Raw genomic sequence first — 21,446 nt, 5'->3', positions numbered from 1 at the left:
GCAATATTACAGAAACTGAAAGAATATGAGAAATTGTTCCCAATTTTATAAGAAAAAAGTGGACACATTGTGAGAAAAAGACTGCTTTTAGTAAACTTTGTTTGTAATTGGTTTTTGGTTTAGAATTTTGGCAGTATTATAATAAAAGTTGTCATTTTACTCAACGCAAGTCAAAATTTTACAAGAAAACTGAACATTTGGGCAATTTTATGAAAATAATCTGAATTTTACTCAACAAAAGTCACAATTTTATAAGAAAACTTTTAACATTTTGGCAATATTATAATAATAATGTGAATTTTACTTGGCAAAATTATGACAATCGTCATAATTTTACTCAAAAAATGTCACTATTTTACAAGAACAACGAAATAATTGGCAATATTGTGATAAAAGTCTGAATTTTGTATGATAAATGTCACCATTTTGCATTAAAAAGTAATAATTTTACATAAAAAGGTCATAATTTTATGAGAAAATATTGCAATATTACAGAAACTGAAAGAATATGAGAAATTGTTCCCAATTTTATAAGAAAAATGTCGACACATTGTGAGAAAAAGACTGCTTTTAGTAAATTTTGTGTTTGTAATTGGTTTTTGGTTTAGAATTTTGGCAGTATTATAATAAAAGTCGTCATTTTACTCAACGCAAGTCAAAATTTTACAAGAAAAACTGAACATTTGTGCAATATTATGATAAAAGTTGGAATTTTACTCAATAACAGTCACAGTTTTACAAGAAAAGCTAAACATTTTGGCAAATTTATGAAAATAATCTGAATTTTACTCAACAAAAGTCACAATTTTATAAAAAAAAACTTTTAATATTTTGGCAATATTATAATAATAATATGAATTTTACTTGGCAAAATTATGACAATGGTCATAATTTTACTCAAAAAATGTCACTATTTTACAAGAACAACGAAATAATTGGCAATATTGTGATAAAAGTCTGAATTTTGTATGATAAATGTCACCATTTTGCATTAAAAAGTAATAATTTTACATAAAAAGGTCATAATTTTATGAGAAAATATTGCAATATTACAGAAACAGAAAGAATATGAGAAATTGTTCCCAATTTATAAGAAAAATGTCGACACATTGTGAGAAAAAGACTGCTTTTAGTAAACTTTGTGTTTGTAATTGGTTTTTGGTTTAGAATTTTGGCAGTATTATAATAAAAGTCGTCATTTTACTCAAGTCAAAATTTTACAAGAAAACTGAACATTTGGGCAATATTTTGATAAAAGTTGGAATTTTACTCAATAACAGTCACAGTTTTACAAGAAAAGCTAAATATTTTGGCAATTTTATGAAAATAATCATAATTTTACTCGACAAAAGTCACAATTTTATAAGAAAACTTAGAAATGTTGTCAATATTATAATAATATTCGGAAATTTACTTGGCAAAATTATGACCAAAGTCATAATTTTACTCAAAAAAATTTCACTAATTTACAAGAACAACAAAATATTGTGATAAAAGTCTGAATTTTGTATGATAAATGTCACCATTTTGCATTAAAAAGTAATAATTTTACATAAAAAGGTCAAAATTTTACGAAAAAATATTGCAATATTACAGAAACTGAAAGAATATGAGAAATTGTTCCCAATTTTATAAGAAAAAAGTGGACACATTGTGAGAAAAAGACTGCTTTTAGTAAATTTTGTGTTTGTAATTGGTTTTTGGTTTAGAATTTTGGCAGTATTATAATAAAAGTCGTCATTTTACTCAAGTCAAAATTTTACAAGAAAAACTGAACATTTGGGCAATATTATGATAAAAGTTGGAATTTTACTCAATAACAGTCACAGTTTTACAAGAAAAGCTAATTTTATGAAAATAATCTTAATTTCACTCAACATAAATCATAATTTTATAAGAAAGCTTAGAAATGTTGGCAATAGTATAATAATATTCGGAAATTTACTTGGCAAAATTATGACCAAGGTCATAATTTTACTCAAAAAAAGTCACTATTTTATTAGAACAACAAAATATTGTGATAAGTCTGAATTTTGTACAATTTTGTACAAGAAACAGAAAATAATTGGCAATATTGCGATAAAAGTCTGAATTTTATGTGACAAATGTCACCATTTTGCATTCAAAAGTAATAATTTTACATAAAAAAGGTCATAAAAGTCACAATTTTATAAGAAAGCTTAGAAATGTTGGCAATAGTATAATAATATTCGGAAATTTACTTGGCAAAATTATGACCAAAGTCATAATTTTACTCAAAAAAAGTCACTATTTTACTACAACAACAAAATATTGTGATAAGTCTGAATTTTGTACAATTTTGTACAAGAAACACAAAAGAATTGGCAATATTGCTATGAGTCAGAATTTGATGACAAATGGCACCATTTTGCATTTTAAAAAGTAATAATTTTACATAAAAAAAGGTCATAATTTTACGAGAAAATATTGCAATATTACAGAAACAGAAAGAATATGAGAAATTGTTCCCAATTTTATAAGAAAAAAGTGGACACATTGTGAGAGAAAGACTGCTTTTAGTTATTTTTGTGTTTGTAATTGGTTTTTGGTTTAGAATTTTGTCAGTATTATAATAAAAGTTCTCATTTTACTCAACGCAAGTCAAAATTTTACAAGAAAAACTGAACATTTGTGCAATATTATGATAAAAGTTGGAATTTTAATCAAAAACAGTCACAGATTTACAAGAAAAGCTTAACATTTTGGCAATTTTATGAAAATAATCGTAATTTTACTCAACAAAAGTCACAATTTTATCAGAAAACTTTAACATTTTGGCAATATTATAATAATAATCTGAATTCTACTTGGCAACATTATGACAAAGATCATCATTTTACTCAAAAAATGTTACTATTGTACAAGAACAACAAAATAATTGGCAATTTTGTGATACAAGTCAGAACTTGATATGACAAATGTCACCATTTTGCATTTTAAAAAGTAATAATTTTACATAAAAAAAGGTCATAATTTTATGAGAAAATATTGCAATATTACAGAAACAGAAAGAATATGAGAAATTGTTCCCAATTTTATAAGAAAAAAGTGGACACATTGTGAGAAAAAGACTGCTTTTAGTTATTTTTTGTTTGTAATTGGTTTTTGGTTTAGAATTTTGGCAGTATTATAATAAAAATTTTAATTTTACTCAACGCAAGTCAAAATTTTACAAGAAAAACTGAACATTTGTGCAATATTATAATAAAAGTTGGAATTTTACTCAATAACAGTCACAGTTTTACAAAAAAAGCTAAACATTTTGGCAATTTTATGAAAATAACCGTAATTTTACGTAACAAAAGTCACAATTTTATCAGAAAACTTTAACATTTTGGCAATATTATAATAATAATCTGAATTTTTCTTGGCAAAAAAAAGTCATTATTTTCTTTTTTTTTTTATTGTGATAAAAGTCTCAATTTTGCATGACAAATGTCACCATTTTGCATTAAGAAGTAATAATTTTACATAAAAAAGTAATAATTTTGCGAGAAAATATTGCAATATTACAGAAACTGAAAAAAATATGAGAAATTGTTCTCAATTTTATAAGAAAAAAAGTCGATACATTGTGAGAAAAAGACTGCATTTAGTTCTTTTTTTGTTTGTTTTGTTTGTAATTGGATTTTAATCATTATTTACTTCACGTTATTACAGTATGTCTCTATATACATGTTTATTTTTTTTAAATTAATTTTTGCCCAAGGGGGTGCATTTCAATTTCTTACACACACACTTGTTATTTCATATGTTGACCAGAGGGGGAGCACTTCAAATTTTTACACACACTTGTTATTTCATATGTTGACCAGAGAGGGGGAGGACTTTTAAAACCGACACATAGTCAATTTAAAAAATCCCTCCTTTTTGGGACCACCCTCATTTTGATAGATTTCACCACCAGGGGTGCAAATGAGACATTCTCTATTAGATGCAATGGTTTTTCCATATTGGAAGTTACCTTTCCTTGTTGATGTCTCAAGAAGGGTAGGAATACAAGAACACACACACACACACACACACACACACACACACACACGATGCAAAGGTACGGCACCTTTTCACATGCGTGCATCAGCTCATGCAAAGATGCTGACAGATGTGTCCGTCAGCGTGCGCCCTTCCTGTCACGCACCTTCGCTGTAAATACACCTCCGTCGGCCGGGGACTTTTGATGTGACGGACACATGGGACAGGCACGGTCCGCCAAGGACGGCTCATCGTACAAAAAGCACAATCAGGGGCGGCCGTTACGTCGATCGTGAGCTACCGGTCGATGGCGGAGGGTGTCAGTTAGGGCTGCAGCTAACGATTATTTTTCTATCGATTAATCTATAGATTATTTTTTCGATTAATCGGTTAATCTATAGATTATTTTTTCGATTAATCTATAGATTATTTTTCCTTTTACCGATTTTTTTATTTTATTTAAAATGAAGAGGAAAAAATAAATGTAGGCCAGTTTTTTCAAAAGGCATGGCTTTTATTTACAAAAAAAAAAGTATGGCCACTCAGTCAACATTGACAACAACATGACAAAATATTCTGTAACAATGTAAACATTTAAAACTTTCAACATTTAACAAAATTAAAAGTAGCTTATTTGCTTTTTAATGTGCAAATATAAAAGTAAACATCCAGTGCAAATCTTAATATTCTGGAATAGTATAAGCATTTCAAAAGTAAAAGTATTGCTTATTTTGCTTTAAAATGTGCAAAAATAAAGATAAACATCCAATACAAAAAAGTGCAAAACGGAAATATTCTGTAACAAGTGTAAACATTTCAACAAAAGTAAAAGTATTGCTTATTTGCTAAAATGTGCAAAAATAAAGCTAAACATCCAATACAAAAAAGTGTACAGTGTAAACATTTCAACAAAAGTAAAAGTATTGCTTATTTTGCTTAATAACACAACAATGATAGTATGATTAAAGTGAAAGTTAATTGTTGGTTTGTACATAGTATATGTAACTGTTAATGTTGTAAAAGGTATTTGCACAACTAATTAACGTTAGCGTTTGTGACACGTCTTGTGCCGTGGGGTTCTTTCAGGACCGACAGACTGAACGCCAGACGGCTTTGCCGGGTTTACAATCTTTTAATTTTACACAAAGTCTTTTCTCTTCCAACTGCGCGGATCGCGCACCTGGGCACGATTGCGGCGTCGCTCCCGGCGCGCCCCGCCTCGCCGCTCGCTCGCCGCCGCCGCCGCCTCTCCACAGCGTTAAAGAGGAGCGCGTCTTTGTAAACACTGAACAGGCACGCCAAACGCGCCTCTCAGAGCGAAACGGTGCTTTAGTTTATGAATTTACAACGCAGATACAAATGACACATTCATGTTTTTGTGTAATGATGACAACGTATACGCACGCGGACGATTGACTTGTTGATGGTGATGGCAAGAACGCTGTCGGGGGTTTTCTTTTCAAATGTTCGTTCATAGCCGTTGTGCTGCTATGATAGGCCATTTCCGCTCGACACAGTGTGCATACAACAACATTATTAGGCCGTTTATTGAAATACTCCCACACTTTTGACGACTTTTGGCGTGCTTTTTTCCCCTCGCTCGCATCGTCTGCTTTGCGCTCCGCCATGACAGTAAAGTAGAGTGACGTAAATATGCGACGCGCCGACGCACAAAAACGGCGTCGACGTATTTACGTAACCGATGACGTCGACTACGTCGACGCGTCGACGTAGTCGACGCGTCGTTTCAGCCTTAGTGTCAGTCCATCGCCACCATGGCATTAAAAAAAAAATAGACCTAAAAATTAGGGATCATCAATCTCCACCAAGACTTTGGTCACTTGATTGACATTCACGGCACCCGAGGGTCTTGTGAGATGACGCTGGCTGCCGCCAGATCATTATCAAGAAAAAACGACCGACAGGAAGGCGAGAAACACTTTTTATTCCAACAGACTCTCGCGCCGTACTTGCTGTCAAAACTCAATTTGTTTCTTGTAAAGCACAAGTGTCACACTCAAGGCCACTTCATTTTATTTGGCCCTGGAAATAATATGTATCAATAAAGTACTGTAACCTTTCTTACTAAATGTATTCTTTCTTTTTATTTTGGGAGAAAAAAAAATATTTCCTCCATGTGACTGCAATTGATGTTAACTTAAATATTGTCTAATTATGCAAAAATATATAATCAAACATTCCAACCATTTTTTTAAATAGAAATAAATACTAATAATGATGACTTCAAAGCAAGCTTCTTTGGCTATTTTTAAGACCCTTCTTAAAACCCATTTTTATTCACTGGCTTTTAACCCAGCATGAGACTTTGAACTGTTTTTAGCTTTTAACTTTTTGAACTGTTTTTAACTTTTAAACTGTTTTTAATCTAACAAACTGTTCTTAGGGTAATTTATATTTGCTTTTTAATTGTGTATTTTTATTTCTGTTTTAAATGTTATTTTTTAGTCTGTCCTTTGCCTCTATTTCTTTGTGGTGTACAGCCCTTTGTTTTCCAACTGTGCTTGTCTTTAAAGGGCTTTATAAATAAAGTTGGTATGGTATGGTATGGTATGGTATCCATCAATTTGTGCCATGTAAAAGTAGCAATAGATTTCATGGTAAAATTGTAAAATTTGCTGGTTTTTTTACATAATTTTTCACTAAATGAAAAAAAATATACTTTTTTTTTTACTGTAATAAACTGTGGTGCCGTTTTGGCATTTACAGTAATACACCAAAAAATCTACACTTGTTTAATTGTGGTAAAAAAACAAAAAAACTGGCAGCTCAAGTGCCAAAATTTTCTGTACATTTTTTTTTTTTACTGTACAGTAAAAAAATAATTGTAATTTTTACAGTAAAAATCTGACAACTTAGCTCCCCCTTTTTTTTTTTTTCACCATAAAAACATCAGTACTGTTTTTCCATTTACAGTAATATACACTACATTTTGAGGTGAAATTATGCCAAATTGTTTTTACATTTTAGTTAAAAAAAAAATCTACTAAAAAATGCATTAAAATAAGTAAGGTACTTTTTTTTTTAAATTAATAAAATAAGATAAATAAATTAAAAACATTTTCTTCAATAAAAAAGAAAGTAAAACAATATAAAAACAGTTACATAGAAACTAGTAATTAATGAAAATGAGTAAAATTAACTGTTAAAGGTTAGTACTATTAGTGGACCAATCATGTGTGCTTACGGACTGTATCCCTTGCAGACTGTATTGATATATATTGATATATAATGTAGGAACCTACCAGAATATAAATAACAGAAAGAAACAACCCTTTTGTGTGAATGAGTGTAAATGGGGGAGGGAGGTTTTTTTGGGTTGGTGCACTAATTGTAAGTGTATCTTGTGTTTATTATGTTGATTTAATAAAAACAAAACAAAAAAAACAACAAAAAAACGATACTGATAATTTCCAATACCACATTTTAAAGCATTTATCCTTACAGCTCTAATTTTTATCATACAAAGCTTTGTCATCAAACATTTTGGCTACCGTATTTTCCGCACCATAAGGCGCCCTGGGTTATAAGCCGCGCCTTCAATGAACGGCATATTTCAAAACTTTGTCCACCTATAAGCCGCCCCGTGTTATAAGCCGCATCTAACTGCGCTAAAGGAATGTCAAAAAAACAGTCAGATAGGTCAGTCAAACTTTAATAATATATTAAAAACCAGCGTGATGTGGGCGCGCATGGAGTCGTATATCAACATGGACGGAGCTGCGTGAAAAAAGCCACCCGGCCTCTTCGCGTAAACTTCCCTTAACCACTCGCTCATCTTTTCTTCATCCATCCCTTCGAGTTAGCTTTTATGATGACGCCGGCTGGAAAGGTCTCTTTTGGCAAGGTCTTCCTTTTGAATATCACCATGGGTGGAAGTTTCTGGCCATTAGCATGGCAAGCTAGAACCACAGTGAAGGATGACTTCTCATTCCCTGTGGTGCGAATATTCACCGTACGTGCTCCCGTTGTATCCACAGTGCGGTTCACAGGAATATCAAAAGTCAGTGGAACCTCGTCCATGTTGATAATGTTCTCTGGCCGGATCTTTTTTTCAGCTATCTTTTTTTACAATATGCACGGAAAGTAGCCAGCTTTTCTTGAAAGTCTTTAGGCAGTTGCTGTGAAATAGTAGTCCGTGTGCGGATGGAGAGATTGCGTCTTTTCATGAACCGGATCCCTGTCGCTTAGTAGGAGCCATTTTGTGGTCTTTACAGATGTAAACACACAAAGGAAATGAAACGTAATATCCGCGCGCTTCTTCTTCTTCTACGCGGGCGGGTGGTTGCTTACAGTAGAAGAAGAAGCGCTTCCTGTTCTATGGGGGCGGGTGCTTACCTTGGCGGTTGCTTGCATAGAAGAAGAAGCGCTTCCTCTTCTACGGGGAAAAAAGATGGCGGCTGTTTACCGTAGTTGCGAGACCGAAACTTTATGAAAATGAATCTTAATATTAATCCATATATAAAGCGCACCGGGTTAAAAGCCGCACTGTCAGCTTTTGAGTAAATTTGTGGTTTTTAGGTGCGGCTAATAGTGCGGAAAATACGGTCCTATTTTTAAAGGAACAGTTGTGAGTATGAAGCTTAATAACATGTATTGTTGAAAGAATATCTCTCTCCGTCGATATTTAGCTTTTTCGGACACAGCTGTATCATTCTTTGACGCCTGAGTGCAGTGCCACTCAAAGCTTTTTGGAGTGTGCCTAAATGTTTTTGCTCCACTCCAGGTGAGTTCCACTCGGAAACAAATACCGTATTTTCCGCACTATTAGCCGCACCTAAAAACCACAAATTTACTCAAAAGCTGACAGTGCGGCTTTTAACCCGGTGCGCTTTATATATGGATTAATATTAAGATTCATTTTCATAAAGTTTCGGTCTCGCAACTACGGTAAACAGCCGCCATCTTTTTTCCCCGTAGAAGAGGAAGCGCTTCTTCTTCTACGCAAGCAACCGCCAAGGTAAGCACCCGCCCCCATAGAACAGGAAGCGCTTCTTCTTCTACTGTAAGCAACCACCCGCCCCGGTAGGAGAAGAAGAAGCGCGCGGATATTACGTTTCATTTCCTTTGTGTGTTTACATCTGTAAAGACCACAAAATGGCTCCTACTAAGCGACAGGTTTCCGGTTCATGAAAAGACGCAATCTCTCCATCCGCACACGGACTACTATTTCACAGCAACTGCCTAAAGACTTTCAAGAAAAGCTGGCTACTTTCCGTGCATATTGTAAAAACAAGATAGCTGAAAAAAAGATCCGGCCAGAGAACATTATCAACATGGACGAGGTTCCACTGACTTTTGATATTCCTGTGAACCGCACTGTGGATACAACGGGAGCACGTACGGTGAATATTCGCACCACAGGGAATGAGAAGTCATCCTTCACTGTGGTTCTAGCTTGCCATGCTAATGGCCAGAAACTTCCACCCATGGTGATATTCAAAAGGAAGACCTTGCCAAAAGAGACCTTTCCAGCCGGCGTCATCATAAAAGCTAACTCGAAGGGATGGATGGATGAAGAAAAGATGAGCGAGTGGTTAAGGGAAGTTTACGCGAAGAGGCCGGGTGGCTTTTTTCACGCAGCTCCGTCCATGTTGATATACGACTCCATGCGCGCCCACATCACGCTGGTTTTTAATATATTATTAAAGTTTGACTGACCTATCTGACTGTTTTTTTTACATTCCTTTAGCGCAGTTAGATGCGGCTTATAACACGGGGCGGCTTATAGGTGGACAAAGTTTTGAAATATGCCGTTCATTGAAGGCGCGGCTTATAACCCAGGGCGCCTTATGGTGCGGAAAATACGGTACACGTTCATGTCGATTTGAATCGGCCGAACGGCGCCGTCGCGTCTGGGCCGGAACGCGTCGTCGTGGCAACGCCATTTGGTTTTAATTGACCGCGCTGCACAAAAGCTCGAGTCCTATTCGGCGTTTGATTGTGCTTATTTGAATTATTTAAAAATACGTCTCCTGTCTGAAGTCCCTCCACGCCTCTCAATCTGAATGCCGTCTCGCTCCCACACACACTTTCCATTTTTCCCGCCTAATCCGAGCGGTGGAGGCCCTGAGAGTGACGGCGGAGGAGAGGTTAGGAATTAGGTCACAGCATCCTCTAATTAGATGCAGCCCGAGAGTGTGTTTGTTGCATATATATATATATATATATATATATATATATATATGTGTGTGTGTCCTAATCCCCAGGTGGCCTCTGTGGTACACGCAGGGGGAAGACACGTTAACCCGCATTTTTCCGGGCGTGACGTCAGCGGGACACATGACCTCGGAATGGTAATGAGCGCACGTGCGACGCTCTCACCAGCCAGACCCTCGCAGTCTGCCGTCTGCCCGCCACGCCGTCTGCGAGAGTCAGTTGAGGTGAGGCTTGTCCTTTTGCGGAGCGCTTCCCGCCAGGACGCACTCGGCGCCAGTGTTGGGTTGGTTACTGAAAAGCAGTAACTAGTTACAGTTACTAGTTATTTTAGTTCAAAAGTAACTCAGTTACTAACTCAGTTACTTACACCAAAAAGTAATACTGTGAAAAGTAACTATTTAGTTACTTCTTTTTCAAACAAAAATTTAAAGCTCCTATTAATGCCCTTTTAGCCTTCATTAGGGCCCGCATGGCCCATTGCATAAGGACTCCCTATTGGGAGTCCTTATGCAATGGGACATAAGGACCTATTGAATTTGTAAGGTTTTATTATTATTCTTTATTCTTCCGCCGCCACATTAAACTGTAATTTGACCCACTTAACATGCTTCAAAACTCACCATATTTGACCCACACATCAGGACCTGCGAAAATTACATTTAAAAAAAAAAAAAATCGAACCCCAAAACTCAAAATTGCGCTCTAGCGCCCCCTAGAAAAAAACAAAAACTAGACTGCCTATATCTCCCACTAGGAAGGTCGGAGAGACATGAAACAAAAACGGACTTTGCTTTATTTTCAATGAAACAATAGAAAACACGTACTCATATAGTAGTACACTTGGCACAGTACAGTAAACTGACAGTTAATATTTAAACATTTAACATTTCAAACAATTTTGAACAGAAATAGTTCATGCACATTCAGATAAATTCCTCAAAATTACAATTAAAATGATTTTGGCCGGGGGCCGGGCTGTATATATGCGCACTAATTGACTGAAAGAGCACGCACTTGGCGCGATGATGTCATGTTATCCATGGAAAAATGCATTTTTAGACCATATGATTTGCCTGAGTGACTAGGAGACCCCGAGAGTAACAAGCGCTTGCCTTGTTGCCTTTCCATTTAGAACAATAAACTAGTTTTTAGTATAAGTTTGCTGGTTTCAAGAAATGTATGTCAAGATAATGGCACTAGCATTTACTTAATTGAAGAATATTTTTCAACATATTGAGCAAAAAGGTCTTTTTTTTTTCTACCAAGAAAGGTGCACTTGTTATTAGTGAGAATATACTTATTTTAAGGTATTTTTGGGTTAATTGAGGTTAGCTAATAATTGTATATTCTCGGGCAAAAATCAACAGGAAGTTGGCAATTCCCCCTTCAAGACAAAAAAGTACTAAAAACAGTCACTTTTGCCTCTTTGAGCTCTAATTTGACCCCCTTAACATGCTTCAAAACTCACCAAACTGAACACACACATCAGGACTGGCTAAAACTGTGATCTAATGAAAAAACCTAACCCCAAATCTAAAAATTGTGCTCTACCGCAATTTTTTTTATAAAACACAGAAAAAACTGCTCCTCGGAAGAAAAAAATGACAAAACTGCCTGTAACTCCCACTGGGAAGGTCGGAGAGACATGAAACAAAAACCTGTATGTAGGTATCACTTAGACCTACATTTCATAAATTGACAACCTCCAGCAAAAATCAACAGGAAGTTTGCTATTCCCCCTTCAAAACAACTTTTTTGTAAAAACCGGTCACCTTCCTTCAAAAACTATCTCCTCTGAGCGCGTTTGTCGTTTCGGCTTCAAACTAACACAGGAGAGATTGAACCCTTGTGATTAAAACTACAGAAGCGCGTTTTAATACCTGCTCCGGTTTTGATTTTATGAGCCTTCAAAGACCCGCTGCGCTGATGCTGCTGCGCTGCTGTTTTTTTTAAGATGGCTGCTTAAAAGCAGGAAGCACCAACGTGCCCACACAATGCAGACAAGGTAGGTACACTAGACAAAAGTCTTGGGACAATTTGGACTACAACTTGACTAAAGTATTGGGACACTTATGACTAGCACCTGCCAAATACGCGGGCCCGACCAACGCAGCTTGCAGCTTTATTTTGACACATTTAGAGAAAAAAATGTGTCTGGGGGCCGGTATATCTATTTTTAGGAACACTAATACAAAACCTCACAATAATGTCTAATTGAATGCTAAAAACGTCATGACAGACAGCCTTAAAAAAACGTAATGGAATTGTACGAACCCCGTTTCCATATGAGTTGGAAAATGGTGTTAGATGTAAATATAAACGGAATACAATGATTTGCAAATCATTTTCAACCCATATTCAGTTGAATATGCTACAAAGACAACATATTCGATGTTCAAACTGATAAAAAAAATAAAAATTCAAATAATCATTAACTTTAGAATTTGATGCCAGCAACACGTGACAAAGAAGTTGGGAAAGGTGGCAATAAATACTGATAAAGTTGAGGAATGCTCATCAAACACTTATTTGGAACATCCCACAGGTGAACAGGCTAATTGGGAACAGGTGGGTGCCATGATTGGGTACAAGGATGGGGCGAGGGTCACCACTTTGTCAACAAATGCGTGAGAAAATTGTTGAACAGTTTAAGAAAAACCATTCTCAACCAGCTATTGCAAGGAATTTAGGGATTTCACCATCTACGCTCCGTAATATCATCAAAGGGTTCAGAGAATCTGGAGAAATCACTGCACGTAAGCAGCTAAGCCCGTGACCTTCCATCCCTCAGAATGTACCGCATCAACAAGCGACATCAGTGTGTAAAGGATATCACCACATGGGCTCAGGAACACTTCAGAAACCCACTGTCAGTAACTACAGTTGGTCGCTACATCTGTAAGTGCAAGTTAAAACTCTCCTATGCATAGGAAAAATGTAAAAAAAAGTAGCGGGATTTACCGTCTTGGCGAGGCGTTAGCAGTGTTGAGAAGAGAGCAAACATAGCAAAGTTTAGCGTCAGTCAGGAGGTCACTAAAAGGTCACGGAGGGCCTGTGCACCCCCCTTCATCAGACCAGCGTCTGATGAAAATTTCACTTTCCAACCCCCCCCTCCTTCCTTTCCCGTCTTTCCTTTACCCCCCCGCCCCCCATCTACCCCCTCCTCCTCCCACCCTCACCGCCCCATCGCCATCCATCCAGTCATCAGCCACCCATCTGTGCGCATTAGCCATTCATGAACACACTCATTAGGGTGGGAGTTTGAAGCGATTGTGTTCGCTCGATGTCGGCGGCTGGAGCGTGGCGATTAATATTTCAGCGTCTCCCGTCGAGGAGCTGAGAGTTTGGCCCCTCCAAGGCGGGCGGGGGGGGGGCGCTCAACAGTAAAGGGAAAAAGCCCACCGTCCCCCAATACACTGCCGCCTTTTTCGATAGTCTCCGCTACTTAGAGTATTTATTTCCATTTATTGCATCCACAGTGCGCCCCGCCCCCCCTCCCCACAATAAACACACGCACACACACACACACAAAGACCCTAACTCAAACTGACTTAATTGGGCTCTTTTTTTTGTTTCACGGAGCCGAGCGAGGAGGGGGTACTTCTGCATTTCCTTACAACAACTCCACCCCCTCCCCATCTCCTATTAGATGAGAGGCACCTCCCCGGATCACATTCCCATCATGCCAGCTCTCAAATGGGGGAGACGAGTGTGAGGAGGTGGACAGGCGAAGGTTCCGCCGCAAGTCTGTATTCAAAAACAAAAACAAATCAAATGCACGTTCTTTGAGGCGACGTTTTTCCGGTGGCGTTTTTTGCAGCGCATTACTTAAAAAATTGAAATAATTATATAAAAAAAATAACGTGTAAAATTACTCTTAATAAATGTATGTACTTACTACGGAAATTCATTATTGCGTTACTTTAAAAAAACAAACAAAAAAAAATAAATATCTGCTATATACACTTGGAAGACGTTTCATGAAAGCAGAGTGTGTAAGCGTGTGCCTGTTGGGGTATTATAGGACTGCAAGATTATCACTTCAATCATTGATGTGTTGTTCATTATCCCCACGTTGCAAAAGTAGTGTGTACTTGTGTGTTGTTTGCTGTGTGATGTTGCCTGGATCACATTCCCATCATGCCAGCTCTCAAATGGGGGAGACGAGTGTGAGGAGGTGGACAGGCGAAGGTTCCGCCGCAAGTCTGTATTTAAAAAAAAATATAAAAAAAATAAAAAATGCACGTTCTTTGAGGCGACGTTGTTTTGGTGGCGTTTTTGCAGCAAATCCGTGCTGTTATTGAGCAGCAGTGTTTGGAAAAATTATGTTAAAAATTTAAATATTTATATAAAAAAATTACGTTTTAAATTACTCTTAATAAATGTATTTACTTACTACGGAAATTCATTATTGCGTTACTTTGAAAAAACAAACAAAAAAACAAAAATATCTGCTATATACACTTGGAAGACGTTTCATGAAAGCAGAGTGTGTAAGCGTGTGCCTGTTGCCAATGCACAAATGGGGTATTGTAGGACTGCAAGATTATCACTTCAATCATTGATGTGTTGTTCATTATCCCCACGTTGCAAAAGTAGTGTGTACTTGTGTGTTGTTTGCTGTGTGATGTTGCCTGGATCACATTCCCATCATGCCAGCTCTCAAATGGGGGAGACGAGTGTGGGGAGGTGGATAGGCAAAGGTTCCACCGCAAGTCTGTATTTAAAAAAATAAAATAAACAATAAAAAATGCACGTTCTTTGAGGCGACGTTGTTTTGGTGGCATTTTTGCAGCAAATCCGTGCTGTTATTGAGCAGCAGTGTTTGGAAAAATTATTTTAAAAAGTTAAATATTCATATAAAAAAATTACGTTTTAAATTACTCTTAATAAATGTATTTACTTACTACGGAAATTCATTATCACGTTACTTTAAAAAAAAAAAAAAAAAAAAAAAAATATCTGCTATATACACTTGGAAGACGTTTCATGAAAGCAGAGTGTGTAAGCGTGTGCCTGTTGCCAATGCACAAATGGGGTATTGTAGGACTGCAAGATTATCACTTCAATCATTGATGTGTTGTTCATTATCCCCACGTTGCAAAAGTAGTGTGTACTGGTTGTGTGTTGTTTGCTGTGTGATGTTGCCTGGATCACATTCCCATCATGCCAGCTCTCAAATGGGGGAGACGAGTGTGAGGAGGTGGACAGGCGAAGGTTCCACCGCAAGTCTGTATTTAAAAACAAAAACAAATTAAATGCACGTTCTTTGAGGCGACGTTTTTCTGGTGGCGTTTTTGCAGCGCATTTCTTAAAAAATTTAGATAATTATATAAAAAAATAACGTGTAAAATTACTCTTAATAAATGTATGTACTTACTACGGAAATTCATTATTGCGTTACTTTAAAAAAAAAAAAAAAAATAAAATAAAAAATCTGCTATTTACACTTGGAAGACGTTTCATGAAAGCAGAGTGTGCAAGCGTGTGCCTGTTGCCAATGCACAAATGGGGTATTGTAGGACTGCAAGATTATCACTTCAATCATTGATGTGTTGTTCATTATCCCCACGTTGCAAAAGTAGTGTGTACTTGTGTGTTGTTTGCTGTGTGATGTTGCCTGGATCACATTCCCGTCATGCCAGCTCTCAAATGGGGGAGACGAGTGTGAGGAGGTGGACAGGCGAAGGTTCCGCCGCAAGTCTGTATTTAAAAACAAAAACAAATTAAATGCACGTTCTTTGAGGCGACGTTTTTCTGGTGGCGTTTTTTGCAGCGCATTACTTAAAAAATTTAGATAATTATATAAAAAAATAACGTGTAAAATTACTCTTAATAAATGTATGTACTTACTACGAAAATTCATTATTGCGTTACTTTAAAAAAACAAACAAAAAAAACAAAAATATCTGCTATATACACTTGGAAGACGTTTCATGAAAGCAGAGTGTGTAAGCGTGTGCCTGTTGCCAATGCACAAATGGGGTATTGTAGGACTGCAAGATTATCACTTCAATCATTGATGTGTTGTTCATTATCCCCACGTTGCAAAAGTAGTGTGTACTGGTTGTGTGTTGTTTGCTGTGTGATGTTGCCTGGATCACATTCCCATCATGCCAGCTCTCAAATGGGGGAGACGAGTGTGAGGAGGTGGACAGGCGAATGTTCCGCCGCAAGTCTGTATTTAAAAACAAAAACAAATTAAATGCACGTTCTTTGAGGCGACGTTTTTCTGGTGGCGTTTTTGCAGCGCATTACTTAAAAAATTGAAATAATTATATAAAAAAATAACGTGTAAAATTACTCTTAATAAATGTATGTACTTACTACGGAAATTCATTATTGCGTTACTTGAAAAAAACAAACAAAAAAACAAAAATATCTGCTATATACACTTGGAAGACGTTTCATGAAAGCAGAGTGTGTAAGCGTGTGCCTGTTGCCAATGCACGATTGGGGTATTGTAGGCAACATTTTCACTTCAATCATTGATTTGTTGTTCATTATCCCCACGTTGCAAAAGTAGTGTGTACTTGTGTGTTGTTTGCTGTGTGATGTTGCCTGGATCACATTCCCATCATGCCAGCTCTCAAATGGGGGAGACGAGTGTGGGGAGGTGGATAGGCGAAGGTTCCACCGCAAGTCTGTATTTAAAAAAAAAATAAAAAAAATAAAAATGCACGTTCTTTGAGGCGACGTTGTTTTGGTGGCGTTTTTGCAGCAAATCCGTGCTGTTATTGAGCAGCAGTGTTTGGAAAAATTATTTTAAAAATGTAAATATTTATATAAAAAAATTACGTTTTAAATTACTCTTAATAAATGTATTTACTTACTACGGAAATTCATTATTGCGTTACTTTAAAAAAACAAACAAAAAAACAAAAATATCTGCTATATACACTTGGAAGACGTTTCATGAAAGCAGAGTGTGTAAGCGTGTGCCTGTTGCCAATGCACAAATGGGGTATTGTAGGACTGCAAGATTATGACTTCAATCGTTGATGTGTTGTTCATTATCCCCACGTTGCAAAAGTAGTGTGTACTTGTGTGTTGTTTGCTGTGTGATGTTGCCTGGGTCACATTCCCATCATGCCAGCTCTCAAATGGGGGAGACGAGTGTGAGGAGGTGGACAGGCGAAGGTTCCGCCGCAAGTCTGTATTTAAAAACAAAAACAAATTAAATGCACGTTCTTTGAGGCGACGCTTTTCTGGTGGCGTTTTTTGCAGCGCATTACTTAAAATTTTTTGATAATTATATAAAAAAATAACGTGTAAAATTACTCTTAATAAATGTATGTACTTACTACGGAAATTCATTATTGCGTTACTTTAAAAAAACAAACAAAAAAACAAAAATATCTGCTATATACACTTGGAAGACGTTTCATGAAAGCAGAGTGTGTAAGCGTGTGCCTGTTGCCAATGCACAAATGGGGTATTGTAGGACTGCAAGATTATCACTTCAATCATTGATGTGTTGTTCATTATCCCCACGTTGCAAAAGTAGTGTGTACTTGTGTGTTGTTTGCTGTGTGATGTTGCCTGGGTCACATTCCCATCATGCCAGCTCTCAAATGGGGGAGACGAGTGTGGGGAGGTGGATAGGCAAAGGTTCCACCGCTAGTCTGTATTAAAAAAATAAATAAAAATGCACGTTCTTTGAGGCGACGTTTTTCTGGTGGCGTTTTTGCAGCGCATTACTTAAAAAATTTAGATAATTATATAAAAAAATAACGTGTAAAATTACTCTTAATAAATGTATGTACTTACTACAGAAATTCATTGTTGCGTTACTTTAAAAAAACAAACAAAAAAAACAAAAATATCTGCTATATACACTTGGAAGACGTTTCATGAAAGCAGAGTGTGTAAGCGTGTGCCTGTTGCCAATGCACAAATGGGGTATTGTAGGACTGCAAGATTATCACTTCAATCGTTGATGTGTTGTTCATCATCCCCACGTTGCAAAAGTAGTGTGTACTTGTGTGTTGTTTGCTGTGTGATGTTGCCTGGATCACATTCCCATCATGCCAGCTCTCAAATGGGGAAGACGAGTGTGAGGAGGTGGACAGGCGAAGGTTCCGCCGCAAGTCTGTATTTAAAAACAAAAACAAATTAAATGCACGTTCTTTGAGGCGACGTTTTTCTGGTGGCGTTTTTTGCAGCGCATTACTTAAAAAATTTCGATAATTATATAAAAAAATAACGTGTAAAATTACTCTTAATAAATGTATGTACTTACTACGAAAATTCATTATTGCGTTACTTTAAAAAAACAAACAAAAAAACAAAAATATCTGCTATATACACTTGGAAGACGTTTCATGAAAGCAGAGTGTGCAAGCGTGCATGTGCCTGTTGCCAATGCACAAATGGGGTATTGTAGGACTGCAAGATTATCACTTCAATCGTTGATGTGTTGTTCATTATCCCCACGTTGCAAAAGTAGTGTGTACTTGTGTGTTGTTTGCTGTGTGATGTTGCCTGGATCACATTCCCATCATGCCAGCTCTCAAATGGGGGAGACGAGTGTGAGGAATTGGACAGGCAAAGGTTCCGCCGCAAGTCTGTATTTAAAAACAAAAACAAATTAAATGCACGTTCTTTGAGGCGACGTTTTTCTGGTGGCGTTTTTTGCAGCGCGTTACTTAAAAAATTTAGATAATTATATAAAAAAATAACGTGTAAAATTACTCTTAATAAATGTATGTACTTACTACGAAAATTCATTATTGCGTTACTTTAAAAAACAACAAACAAAAAAACAAAAATATCTGCTATATACACTTGGAAGACGTTTCATGAAAGCAGAGTGTGTAAGCGTGTGCCTGTTGCCAATGCACAAATGGGGTATTGTAGGACTGCAAGATTATCACGTCAATCATTGATGTGTTGTTCATTATCCCCACGTTGCAAAAGTAGTGTGTACTTGTGTGTTGTTTGCTGTGTGATGTTGCCTGGATCACATTCCCATCATGCCAGCTCTCAAATGGGGGAGACGAGTGTGGGGAGGTGGATAGGCAAAGGTTCCGCCGCAAGTCTGTATTTAAAAACAAAAACAAATTAAATGTACGTTCTTTGAGGCGACGTTTTATTGGTGGCGTTTTTGCAGCAAATCCGTGCTGTTATTGAGCAGCAGTGTTTGGAAAAATTATTTAAAAAATTTAAATATTTATATAAAAAAATAACGTTTAAAATTACTCTTAATAAATGTATGTACTTACTACGGAAATTCATTATTGCGTTACTTTAAAAAAACAAACAAAAAAAACAAAAATATCTGCTATATACACTTGGAAGACGTTTCATGAAAGCAGAGTGTGTAAGCGTGTGCCTGTTGCCAATGCACAAATGGGGTATTGTAGGACTGCAAGATTATCACTTCAATCGTTGATGTGTTGTTCATTATCCCCACGTTGCAAAAGTAGTGTGTACTTGTGTGTTGTTTGCTGTGTGATGTTGCCTGGATCACATTCCCATCATGCCAGCTCTCAAATGGGGGAGACGAGTGTGGGGAGGTGGATAGGCAAAGGTTCCGCCGCAAGTCTGTATTTAAAAAAATAAATAAAAAAATAAAAAATGCACGTTCTTTGAGGCGACGTTGTTTTGGTGGCGTTTTTGCAGCAAATCCGTGCTGTTATTGAGCAGCAGTGTTTGGAAAAAATACTTAAAAAATTGAAATAATTATTTAAAAAAATTACTTGTAAAATGACTCTTAATAAATGTATTTACTTACTAGGGAAATTAATTATTACGTTACTTTAAAAAAACACACACAAACCAAAATATCTGCCATATGCACTTGGAAGACGTTTCATGAAAGCAGAGTGTGTAAGCGTGTGCCTTTAAAAGCCTGTGCCTGTTGCCAATGCAAGATTGGGGTATAGTAGGCAACATTTTCACTTCAATCATTGAGTTGTTGTTCATTATCCCCACGTTGCAAAAGTAGTGTGAGTGTGTAATTGTTGTGTGTTGTTTGCTGTGTGATGTTGCTTCGATCACATTATCATCATGCCAGCTCTCAAATGGGGGAGACGAGTGTGAGGAGGTGGACAAGCAAAGGTTCCACCGCAAGTCTGTATTTAAAAAAATAAAATAAAAATGCACGTTCTTTTGATCAACGTTTTATTGGTGGCGTTTTTGCAGCGAATCCGTGCTGTTATTAAGCAGCAGTGTTTGAAAAATTATGTTAAAAATGTAAATATTTATATAAAAAAATTACGTTTAAAATTACTCTTAATAAATGTATTTACTTACTAGGGAAATTAATTATTACGTTACTTTAAAAAAACACACACACACACCAAAATATCTGCCATATGCACTTGGAAGACGTTTCATGAAAGCAGAGTGTGTAAGCGTGTGCCTGTTGCCAATGCACAAATGGGGTATTGTAGGACTGCAAGATTATCACTTCAATCATTGAATTGTTGTTCATTTTCCCCACGTTGCAAAAGTAGTGTGAGTGTGTACTGGTTGTGTGTTGTTTGCTGTGTGATGTTGCCTGGATCACATTCCCATCATGCCAGCTCTCAAATGGGGGAGACGAGTGTGGGGAGGTGGACAGGCAAAGGTTCCACCGCAAGTCTGTATTTAAAAACAAAAACAAATTAAATGCACGTTCTTTGAGGCGACGTTTTTCTGGTGGCGTTTTTTGCAGCGCATTACTTAAATTTTTTTTGATAATTATATAAAAAAATAACGTGTAAAATTACTCTTAATAAATGTATGTACTTACTACGGAAATTCATTATTGCGTTACTTTAAAAAAACAAACAAAAAAACAAAAATATCTGCTATATACGCGTGGAAGATGTTTCATGAAAGCAGAGTGTGTAAGCGTGTGCCTGTTGCCAATGCACAAATGGGGTATTGTAGGACTGCAAGATTATCACTTCAATCGTTGATGTGTTGTTCATTATCCCCACGTTGCAAAAGTAGTGTGAGTGTGTACTTGTTGTGTGTTGTTTGCTGTGTGATGTTGCCTGGATCACATTCCCATCACGCCAGCTCTCAAATGGGGGAGACGAGTGTGGGGAGGTAGACAGGCAAAGGTTCCACCGCAAGTCTGTATTTAAAAAAATAAAAAATAAAATAAAAAATGCACGTTCTTTGAGGCGACGTTGTTTTGGTGGCGTTTTTGCAGCAAATCCGTGCTGTTATTGAGCAGCAGTGTTTGGAAAAATTATGTTAAAAATTTAAATATTTATATAAAAAAATTACGTTTTAAATTACTCTTAATAAATGTATTTACTTACTACGGAAATTCATTATTG

At 36.5% G+C, this 21,446-nt stretch overlaps 1 protein-coding gene across 1 annotated transcript in view; it reads left to right on the top strand.

Annotated features, from left to right (window-relative positions):
• The window catches only part of LOC133605452 (forkhead box protein O6-like), a 210,290-nt gene that overhangs the window by 112,425 nt on the left and 76,419 nt on the right, over positions 1-21,446 (top strand). The gene's annotated exons all lie outside the window — the stretch shown is intronic.

The sequence above is a fragment of the Nerophis lumbriciformis genome, linkage group LG04, assembly GCF_033978685.3.
Source record: "Nerophis lumbriciformis linkage group LG04, RoL_Nlum_v2.1, whole genome shotgun sequence".
In the NCBI taxonomy this organism is placed as follows: domain Eukaryota; kingdom Metazoa; phylum Chordata; class Actinopteri; order Syngnathiformes; family Syngnathidae; genus Nerophis; species Nerophis lumbriciformis.
The sequence above is the reverse complement of the archived record's forward strand: the minus strand, read 5'-3'. Positions and strand labels throughout refer to the sequence as shown.